Consider the following 12,100-nt stretch of genomic DNA (forward strand, 5'->3'; position numbering starts at 1 on the left):
AACAATAAATGAACTTATTTCAGTGTTGGAATATTACAACGGGGAAGGTGGAACTATTCTATGTAAAACGGTGTACGGGGTGATCTCTGCATTATTGCAATCGTTGTCGCTCTACAAAAACTGGAAAGAGTTCGTTCCGATCCCCCATATTCTTACTTTCGCAGATAAACAGCCAATACTAAGCAGTTCAACCCTATATATCTGCAACAGAATGCATCTCAGTAACTAGTGGTAACCAGTTTGACTACGCTACAACTTCTTGCGGTGGCATCCATTCAACACTCAAAAAAACGCAATGGTGAGATTATGGTGAGCCAACCGAAACAGATTGTGATATCAGGGAAAATCCAAAATACCCCTTTTTCCAATATCATAAAATAGCAGACAGCATTGTCACAAGTTTTTCAAGGGCGCAGACATCTTGAGCTATGACAGTACAACGTATTCATAGTGTCTTTCCGCAGTGTTTTTGTCTTTGTGTTTGTGTTGATATTTTTCATGTTCTTGATAAATGTAACAATTTAAAACGTAAATTAGATTGCATAATATATCAGAATTAAGATATCATTCTCATTATATTGTTTGTTTAATGTCTATTAGTTTTTCTTTTAAACTTGCTATCTTGTATGCCGTAAAGAAAGTACTATCTTACCTTATTATCTCCCTTTGGTCATCTCTTAGTTCACAAGAGATTTACATTGTATGTACGCTTCGACCACTGCTTCTCATTGCAGTTCAAAATTCTAAATTCACGTAAAATTAAAGACTTCTTTATTCTACCGAGATGATACGTTTCGTTGTAACCTCCCAATTACTCTCTTGCTTGACAAAGATACAAGCATCTTTGTGGCAAAATGGCCACACGACAAAATGGCCACACTGACCTTAGCAAAAATGCAAAAAGCTCAAAATGGCCACAACCCCTAGTCAAAATGGCCATACCAAAAAGTCAAAATGGCCACGCAAAAAAGTGAAAATGACCATACATTATTTTATTAATTTTCAATATTCATGACATTTGTATTATTTGCTATGAAAGTGTGAAAATGACACTTATCCTCTAATTGGCTCATTAATTACTAATCAGCACATGATTACATACACTGTGTAAACTTAATTAATATGTGAATCTAGAAGTGCCTCATTAACTAGCCGCCATTGTTCAATTAATTGTTAATTTTTGTGTCTGTTGCAATTGTTCTTATACTTTTAAGGTGAAGAAAGCAGCCATGGCCAATCTTCAGGGAGACTATTGGAATGATCAAGTTTTTGACTAGGCTCACTAGACGACTAGAACATCAAGATTTTTTGTTATTTGTTTAAAATCATTTGTTTATGTGTAATAAACATCAAGTTTTGTTTGATATAACTTCTTCTCTCATTTATACATCTTGGTATCAAATAATACAAATGGTATGAGTATTAAAATATATTGTATGGCCAGTTTGACTTTTTTGTGTGGCCATTTTGACTTTTCTGTGGATTTTGACTTGGATGTTTTGTGGCTATTTTGTCGTGTGGTCAATTTGACTAGGACCCTCTTTCTTTAACGAAACGTGTCACGATATAGCTTTTTTTCAGAAAAGTGCACGCTACCGAGTAGTGTTTGGTGGTGGTGGATCAGGGGTTGGGTGTGTAAGTGCACACTTCATTTTCAACCGATTGGGTGATTGAGTTTAGTTTTACGCCGCACCCAGCACTACTCCAGCTATATGGGGACGGTGTGTAAATTATCGAGTCTGGACCAGACATTCCAGTTATCAACAGCATGAGCATCGATCTGCGCAACTGGGAACCGATGACGTGTGTCAACCAAGTCAGCGAGCCTGACCACCCGATCCAGTTGGTCGCCTCTTACGACAAGCATAGTCTCCTTTTATGGCAAGCATGGGCTGCTGAAGGCCTATTCTACCCCGGACCTTCACGGGTTATTTCACCCGAGTTTCAATGGTCATTTAACAAAATGTCAAGACGAAAAGCGCACACCTGCAGCTACCTAAGTATATATTTATTAATTGAAAATACTCAATTATTGACAGGTCTCGGTCAGGCCTTCTGCCCTTCATCGCGGAAAAGGATCAGAGAAGTTAACTCCTGGTCAAATTCAAGAAAATCGACTGACAACTTTAAATGAGTATTTTCAAATAAAGCATATAATATTCAAAGGAAAACATCTTTAGACATTTATCATGCGTTTGTGTTACAACAGTTTTTACTGCTTTAACATTGCATGCAACAGTATTTGGTAACATAGCTGTGTATCTATATTGCACGCTTGTATATCGACCGATGCCTTCTTGATATGGAAAAAAACGGTATAAGAACACACTTCATGCACAATGCAAGGGTATCCAGAACGTCGACAAGTTGTCCAAAGTTACTCGCGCAAAGCCCCTCTTCTGCATTCCGTGGTGCTTAAATTGCTTCACAATTTCCTTTTCGACTTTGGGTGCGTCTAGTGAGCAAAGATATTGGTCATGTTGCTGACATTAATCTGTGTCATACTGGTAAAGTCGACTTAGCATATGCAGACAATCAATTCACAAGCTTGTTTTGAGCGATGATACAGGTCATGTGACTCATATTAAAGGCACAATTTCACACCACATTTCTCTAAAATACATAATGCATTTCTCTCAAAATACTATGTATCAGCGCTCAGGGGAAGCCCATCTACATTATATATTTTTTAAGAATACGCATAAAGATTACAATAGTTCAAAAGTTGCATTAAATCGATTCGATATCAGACGAACATTATCTCATGCGAACCCCTCAGAGTTCTGTCCTTTGGAGCGGTCTATACGATTAAACTATAACCGAGCATGTGATTGGGGCTGCAGTTTCGCAACCACCGACAACACCGCGTGCGACCGTTTTCAGAGCTATCGTTTACATTTCATTTATGGCAAGTATTAGCAATTTGGAAGCTTTTCGCCTCGAAGTTTCAATTATCGATTTCAGGCAAGTAATTTTTTCATATATATTTATATAGCGGCAATATCCAAATAACCTGCTTAAAGGCGCTTTGTTTTTCACCTCGATCATTGGATGTCAGTCTCAAACAGCACAATTATCCATCTCAACTCCTTGGGGATTGTACAACCGTTGCAGCCATTAGGCGCCCTGAGTTAACGTGGCTTTCCCATCCTTACAAGGTACCCATTCACAGCTGGGTGGACTGAGACACACAGTCATAGCACTTTGATTAAGTTTATTGCACGTTGCTGTTCCTGCAACTAGGTGTTTGCATGTATTCATGTGGTCAGGACCTGGTCATCTACCAACGGATTCGTTGGTTCTTTTAAGTGCATAGGGTTGTGTACTGTACACTAGGGGTTGTGACAACACTGAAAGAGGTTGCACACATACTTGACTCCATGGTTTTAGACCCGGTCACCGGTGGGCTCAGTCCCGTCACCCCAAGCTCGCTGGATCACTAGTCTGGCGCTTTAGCCAGCTCGCCCACCATGCCCCCAATAATAAGTACTGTACTGCATCATTAGGAAGCAAAAGTGACTGCGTATGCCCCCATTTCATAAGATATAAAGCAAAATATTTTCGAAAATATGTGACATTGTGTCTTTAATTATTGTCAAATGAGACATATTGCAGTAGGCGATACAATACACATCATCGCCGGCAAAAATGAAATGGATGTACGCCGTAGAATAATTATAAAGACAATCGGGGGGCGAAGTTCGCAAGACCCCCTGTAACTGACAAATAAACATGTGTGAACATGTTAAGGGATTCTTTGTTTATTTGTTGTTTAACGTTGCAATGTTCCTTCAGTATAGCGAGAAAATAGAAGAGTCGAGATAACAAAGACCAGACAATACAGTGATTAACGAGATTAACATCGATAAACCAAGACAGCGAGCCTGTCCACCCGTCATGTCTTATAATTAAAGGTTGCTGGGGTCCATTCCTCACGCGGTTCTTCACTGGTATCATTTTCACGGTGTATTTATACATAGATAGGATAATGAAAGATATCGAGATACACTTAAAATACGTCACGTAGACGACTGTAAAGTAACCATTGAATATGCCAAACGATGTAATATTTACTCTCAGCCTGGTTCCTTGGGTCCGTTGTGCCTGCGCTAACGCTCCGACACTTAACGCAGGACCTAGGGAACCAGACTGTGTTTACTCTTTGCTTTTGACACGACCCCTCTTAAATCCGGATAACGCGTGACACGTGCATGACTGATTACGGGAACGTGTCGCACAAGATCCCAGCAGTGTATTAATGAAGAATCAGTTGGTGTAAGTCCTGAGCACGAACTAGTTCCGCTAACCAATAATTATATAAAAACAAGACGATTGGAGCAAAGGTGCGACACTAATTCATTGATTGAAGTCTTACTTTATTTGTTTCAGCTATGGAAACTTGCCGATAATCCCATTACGTAATTAGTAACTGTAATGCTACCTTATAATCTTTGATATGGTGCAATCAAGAACAACAAACTGGATATTTTTGTTATATTTTTCTTCTTTCTGGCGACGGCTATTTCTGATAGACTTGGCTTCTAAGTCAGTCCAGGCAAAGCCCTGACGACCCACTGGCTTTGAAAATGAGGCCGGGTTTTGCTAGAGAAATAGAGAGTGAACTTTAGGGCTCTTGCTGAAACACCGAGACCTTTTGGGTACTATGATAATATACATTCCCAGTCAAGGGCGTCGATAAAACTGATTGTCGACTACCAGGACTGACACAGATAGCGTCGTCCTGTAAATAACTGAGTCTGGGTAGGGAAAACAAATGCTTGAAATCATGAACAATAAATAAAGGCGCCTGAGCTCAAAATCCTCACTGAACCATTAGTCGTCGCTTGTGACATTTTAAGGGTGTACATGACCATGACCTTGAACCCCCACGTGAGAATGGAGTCGGGTGATGGTAGTCATCGTGACATCCTTAATTTCACTTGAACGATGTTTTAACTTATTCTTGACTTATTCAGACTTCCAGCTCAACCTGAGGCTGTTTCATACGAGCTCCACATAGTGCCCGCGGTCCTCCTAACACAAGGAGTCGGAGTGTCAGACTTTCAGCTCAGTCTGAGGCTGTTTCATACGAGCTCCACATCCTGCCCGTGGTCCTCCTAACACAAGGAGTCGGAGTGTCAAACTTTCAGCTCAATCTGAGGCTGTTTCATACGAGCTCCACATCCTGCCCGTGGTCCTCCTAACACAAGGAGTCGGAGTGTCAGACTTTCAGCTCAATCTGAGGCTGTTTCATACGAGCTCCACATCCTGCCCGCGGTCCTCCTAACAAGGAGTCGGAGTGTCAGACTTTCAGCTCAATCTGAGGCTGTTTCATACGAGCTCCACATCCTGCCCGTGGTCCTCCTGAAACAAGAAGTCGGAGTGTCAGACTTTCAGCTCAATCTGAGGCTGTTTCATACGAGCTCCACATCCTGCCCGTGGTCCTCCTAACACAAGGAGTCGGAGTGTCAGACTTCCAGCTCAATCTGAGGCTGTTTCATACGAGCTCCACATCCTGCCCGTGGTCCTCCTGAAACAAGAAGTCGGAGTGTCAGACTTTCAGCTCAATCTGAGGCTGTTTCATACGAGCTCCACATCCTGCCCGTGGTCCTCCTAACACAAGGAGTCGGAGTGTCAGACTTTCAGCTCAATCTGAGGCTGTTTCATACGAGCTCCACATCCTGCCCGTGGTCCTCCTAACACAAGAAGTCGGAGTGTCAGACTTCCAGCTCAATCTGAGGCTGTTTCATACGAGCTCCACATCCTGCCCGTGGTCCTCCTAACACAAGGAGTCGGAGAGTCAGACTTCCAGCTCAATCTGAGGCTGTTTCATACGATCTCCACATCCTGCCCGTGGTCCTCCTAACACAAGGAGTCGGAGTGTCAGACTTTCAGCTCAATCTGAGGCTGTTTCATACGAGCTCCACATCCTGCCCGCGGTCCTCCTAACACAAGAAGTCGGAGTGTCAGACTTTCAGCTCAACCTGAGGCTGTTTCATACGATCTCCACATCCTGCCCGTGGTCCTCCTAACACAAGGAGTCGGAGTGTCAGACTTTCAGCTCAATCTGAGGCTGTTTCATACGAGCTCCACATCCTGCCCGTGGTCCTCCTAACACAAGAAGTCGGAGTGTCAGACTTTCAGCTCAACCTGAGGCTGTTTCATACGAGCTCCACATCCTGCCCGTGGTCCTCCTAACACAAGGAGTCGGAGTGTCAGACTTCCAGCTCAATCTGAGGCTGTTTCATACGAGCTCCACATCCTGCCCGTGGTCCTCCTAACACAAGAAGTCGGAGTGTCAGACTTCCAGCTCAACCTGAGGCTGTTTCATACGAGCTGCACGTCCTGCCCGTGGGCCTTTACACAAGCAGTCGGAATGCCGGCGTTCCAACTCAACCTGAGGGCGGTTCCTACGTATTTTGTACAAGTTCCTTTATGTATGTGTTGACCATGTATTGTTTTGCTATCTCATTTAGTTTGAATACAACTTACTGTATCGTTATCAAAGTGTAGTCTCCTGTCGACATACACTCGTTGACAAAATTCTTTGTACGGTGAGTGAGTGATGTTTAATTTTATGCCGCTTTTAGCAATATTTCAGCAAAGTCACAGCAGGGGACATAAAAATGGGCTTCATACATAGTACCCATGCAGGGCATGGGAAAGTCAACGCTTCAACCACTAGGCTACCCCACCGCCCCACTTCGGGGCTGAAGCATATCTGTGTGGAGAGACTAGTATAGGATATTCATGTCTATAATTTGACATTTTGTGCACAACATATACTTTTCCTAGTTTATACGCACATAAAAAAGGATAACGTGTTCGATTTACTTGTCCTTTTTGAAATATGATGTATTCATAGATGCAAATTCTAAATGAAAAAAAAACACATTTAGTATCATGGAAAGGATTCTTTTTCATTATATGAAACCGAAAAAAAAAAGATATTACTTCCCGAAAAAAATGAAAAAATATTACTTTCGTGAATATCGAAAAAGATATTGCTTTCTGGAAAAATCGAGAAAAAAATTGCTTCCAGGAAAATCGAAAAGACATTGCTTTCTTGAAAATCGAAAAAGATATTGCTTTCAGGACGGGTAATCAGTAGAACTTTATGGAACTTGGATTGTGTATCTTTGAAAATGAACGGAAAGCTTTACAAGCATATGGATCCCAAACTTCAAACTTTAATGTTATAAGCAACAAGTAACAGTTTAGTGAAATGCGATCGTCGGCAGTCAATGACTCGTAACGAAACAAAATCTGTATTTTATTCATCTACCAAACTTTATTTCGAAACGTGAGTTAACGCTGTATGATAGTGATCGATGCGAATAATTAATGCGGATCGAAGTTATAAATATCGGAGGGCCACGCGATTTCACTGCAGTTAATACTAACATTCTTCGTTTAACATTGTTTTGAGTAAGGCTACATAACAAAGGGAGGTAACTCATCATGGCAGTATCCATGGTAACGGACCAACGTTGAATAATCCGGACTGCTTTATAATCCGGACAAAAACTGATCGGCCTCAATAATATACATGGTTCGTAATACACGTATACAGATTTAACAGTAGTGTCCTTCTCTGCAACATGATGTGTAAACTTCAGCAGTTCATGAATGATATCTGCAATATGTGTTTTACTTCGGTGAATATGCAGGGAGTAAGTATGTTTTACTCTGTAGAATATTACTAAGATGTACAAATCACCTGTAAAATAGTCTTTGCTTATTATGAGCTTTCTGCTACACTGTATGGGCGAAAGGCACCTGTAACCAGTACTTACATTTACAAACAATGTTACAGGTAATACAGTGTAATATGAGTGAGTGAGTTCAGTTTAACGCCGCATCCAGCAATATTCCACCTACATGTCGGTGGTTTGCAAATAATCGAGTCTGGAACAGACAATCCAGTGATCAACAGTATGATCATCGATCTACGCAATGGAGAACCGATGACATGTGTCAACCAAGTCAGTAAGTATGACACCCGATCACGTTAGTCGCCTAATACAGCAGAAATGTGGGCTTCAATTAAATGTCGGGTTTAAGTGTCTGAAAGAAGTGGGTGGTGGAGTAGCCTAGTGGTTAAAGAGTTCGCACGTCACACCGAGGGTCAGGGTTCGATTCCTCACGAGGGTACAACGTGTAAAGCCTATCTCTGGTGTCACCCCCCATGATGTTGCTGGAATATTGCTAAAGGCGGCATAAAACCATATTCACTCACCCTCATCGAGGACTGACAGTATTTATGTTGGGTCTCACGTCCCAGGGAAACAGTAGTTCTGCCATTGTTGATTGAAACCCAATTTGACTTCCAACTGATCTACCGCTATATGGTCCGTTTCTGAAACACTTTTATGAAACAGGTCGTATTTGTTTGGCCAACACACAAAGGAACCTTTAATAAATCTAACCAGAGTGGTCGAAGTCATCCGAAACGAATGTCACGCAAGGGTCTGGTGTGTCTGGGCGATTATTCACTGAGGTGGTGGGGTTGCCTGTAAAGCGTTCGCTCGTCGCGCCAAACGCCCGGGTTCGATTCCCCACTGTACAATGTGTGAAGGTCATTTCTGGTGTCCCCTGCAGTGATATTGCTGGAATATTGCTAAACGCGGCTTAAAACACGACTTACTCGATTATTCACAAGTTGGGTGCCGTGAGAGATTGTTGCTTACTGCGGCATAAAACTACGTACATGGGTTTTAAAATTTATTGCTACAATATAGTAATGATATGCTATGAATATGAATTAATTTTGTTAACATTGATCACTAATTAAGGCTAAATAACATCTGAAGTGGTGAGAATACAATGTCCATAACATTACAGAAACTGCCCACATCAATCGGTCATGATGAACAGACAATACCACTTGTAACGTTGAAAAAGACGGGGTTTTGTGTCCGAGACACAAAGAAATCAGATTCGCCTGCATGTGCCATTGCCTTCCTCTATAGCTTCAATCAAGTGCTCGTCCGTCTGGGATTAGTCCTGACTGGCGATTAATCGATACTGGTACACAGACCGTCTGTGTTTCCTCCGCCTTCATCGATATCGCTGGAAAAGCATGGGAACTCCCAGATTTGTCTGTAGATCGGCTGGCAATCACTTTGTACAACTGTCTAGAAACCCCATTATGTCATTGTACGCCTTGCATTCTCATTTGTAACTCAATACGGTGGTCCGTGTAACGGATATTCTTCCTGTTAATGATAAACTAATACCAAGTAAGGTTTAGGGAGAATAGGTTAAATACCCTTTGTATGAAAAGCCGGATAAAATGCGGATTGGGTGGTCGTCAAGTGCGAATATAGCCTTTGAGTGAGCGGGAGCATGCGTGTGTATGTGCGTGTGCCTGCGCAACCATGGTTTCTAGTCCGGTTTCCCCTGACTTGCCCACTGAGACACCGTGTCACGCTGCAACTTGCATCTAACATAATAGTCGACTGCGTAACATGTGGGGGGGGGGGGGGAGGTGGCCTAGTGGTTAAAGCGTTTGCTCGATGCGAAGAAAGATCCATTTCGATTCCCCTTATTGGTACAATGTGTAAAGCCCATGAATGGTGTTCTCCGAGATATTGCTGGAACATTGCTAAAAGCGGAGTAAAACCTAACTCACAGTGAATGCGGGTTCCGATTCAACCGCTCCATGCTATATGTCGAGCACCAGGCAGGGCAACAAAATATACCAGAATAACCTCTTTTGAAATGACGCAACTTATGAATCGAACCACAGAACTCCGATGTCCTATACAACTTTGTAGAAAAGAGGATTGGAGGCGGGTCCTAAAATACGAAAATGCTGCCACATACATCGGGGGCCGGACGTGACCAGAGGTGCGAACCACACACCTCCGTTCTAAGGGCATGCAGACGCTCCCTCCATTTGACCACTGAGGCAGTCTTATACAACTTTTGAGAAAACTGGATCTGGGATCGGTTGTGGGTTCCATAAATACGACAATGCTGCCACAAAGATCGAGATCCCACACAACCCCTGATCCGCATGACAACACAGTCCGTTTGATTGCGTCTCATAAGAAACATTAAGGTATTGTAACGATGTTTACGAAAACACCTTTCACTATTTTACTGCGATTCTGTAAATGTCTTTGTCTAAGAACGAAACATTTTGAGTTAATGGAACTAATATGGTCCTCTGGCAGCAAGTGCTGTTCTTGTGCCACCCGCCTGATCAGCTTCGGTTATTTACTGGCGGCTTTATTGCCACTATTCTTTGGCATAAAGCATTATAGCCTCCGTAGCTTTGGTCTCTCTCTGTTGAAAAAATGTATATGAGAATAATCTTATAAATGACATACCTACACATGCCACATGAATGATTTTGTTTACATACAAATACCACGTTGGTTTGTTTCTTTTTGAGTGGAAGCACCCACAATATTCCACCAATTCCATCATTGTGCTTTTTGAGTGAGCATGGTTGTACACCGATTCCACCAATATCACCGTAGGGTACACTACAAGCGGGATTCACGCAGTGTACTTATATTGGAATCGAACCGGGTCTTTTGCATGACACCCGAACACTTTACCCTTTGAGCTACCTCGTCACAGACTCTGGTCCATTAAAAAATCGGTTTTGAACCAGACAAAACAGAGACAATGGAAACCATAATTATGGATCATGACAACCCCATTAATTTAGTCGTCTCTTACAACACGAATTTACACAAGAGGTCTATGTTCAAACCAGGAATACCCGTCACTTCAGCCCAGTCTCAAGTCTCAGTGTCAAGGAAATACCATTAAGGGAAGACTGCTCGTGCATTTTTTCTTACTCAGTAAACTCATCCGCCGTCAGTAGTACTATAACCTTGTGCATGGAATACAGATAAAAGATCCGAGATGTTTTCTCACGAGAGAGTTTGTGGTTGGGACTGCTTTACAAGTGAAGGGAGGTAACTCTTGATGCATCATTCGCAGACGCGCAATCGACGCAGTCCGATTCACAAATGAAACACATTTCATCTTTTGTTGTAAAGAAACGAATGTACGGGAGATAAACAGTATACTTCTCTTCCTTATTGCTGTGAGATGACAAATGTATGAACCTCTGCCTCGCTTTGATAATGTTTCAGATTACGATGAGTGAGTTGGATTACCATTCTTCCCGTCGCGGTTTTCTCCTGTATATCTTCCCGCGTTACGTTGGAGAATGTTAAATATATGTTAGCTTCTTCTCGTTCTCATTTGGCTAAAATATTGCTGACGCAAATTTTAAGTCACTCTCAAGCGTAACTAAAAATATAACTGGTATTGCCAGGATTATCATATTTTGCTGACCTCGATGTTATGTTTTCAACGTTTTGCCATGACCCTAGCTGCCCCTATCGCTAAGATAAATGTCCTAACAGATTTAAGGCCAGGTGGCAATGGTGTGTGAACGACAATGTAATCAGAGATTAACCAGAGTTGTGTGATCTCGATCATTTGTCAAGCAAATAATGATCTGGGAACAGTAGAAAGTCTAATCAAAAAAGAGATTATTTCCGTTATTTTCAGACAGAATCAAAATATGCAGGAATTAAGAGTAAAGTAAGAGGTCACGTTAAATTAAAAGTAAATGTGAACAAACGAATACAGTACTTAAAGCAGAAGCATTTTTACTAAATCCAACTGTCTTCGTTGTGTTTTTATGATCCTAATTAAACAAACATATATGTATATATACATATCGTGTCTAGTTCATTAACATTATTTGAACGTAACAAAAAGTTAATTATGAGTCAAAGCGTACAGAATATCAATTATGATAACGATATGGTCTGTATATGTAGTCACTCGTGGAATGTAGTGAAGCATTTAGACATATTATTTACATTGTTGTCTGACGGGCAGCAGTTGTTTGAATTTCATCGTGCTTCAAATTGCGATGGCAGTGCTTTAATGTCGAAACAGTGTGGAACGTGAATACTTGCTGATCCAGAAACAGCAAGAAAGAACCGGTTGCGTTGTGGTGCGATGTGGCCAGAATATATTACATAACCCCGTGTTGTTTTGACAGCAAATTGCTAATCTCGCTTCCGGGTTTGGCTAAACAACACCGCGCATGCGTAGCAGA

This window comes from Haliotis asinina, chromosome 8 (genome assembly GCF_037392515.1).
Source record: "Haliotis asinina isolate JCU_RB_2024 chromosome 8, JCU_Hal_asi_v2, whole genome shotgun sequence".
NCBI classification, from domain to species: domain Eukaryota; kingdom Metazoa; phylum Mollusca; class Gastropoda; order Lepetellida; family Haliotidae; genus Haliotis; species Haliotis asinina.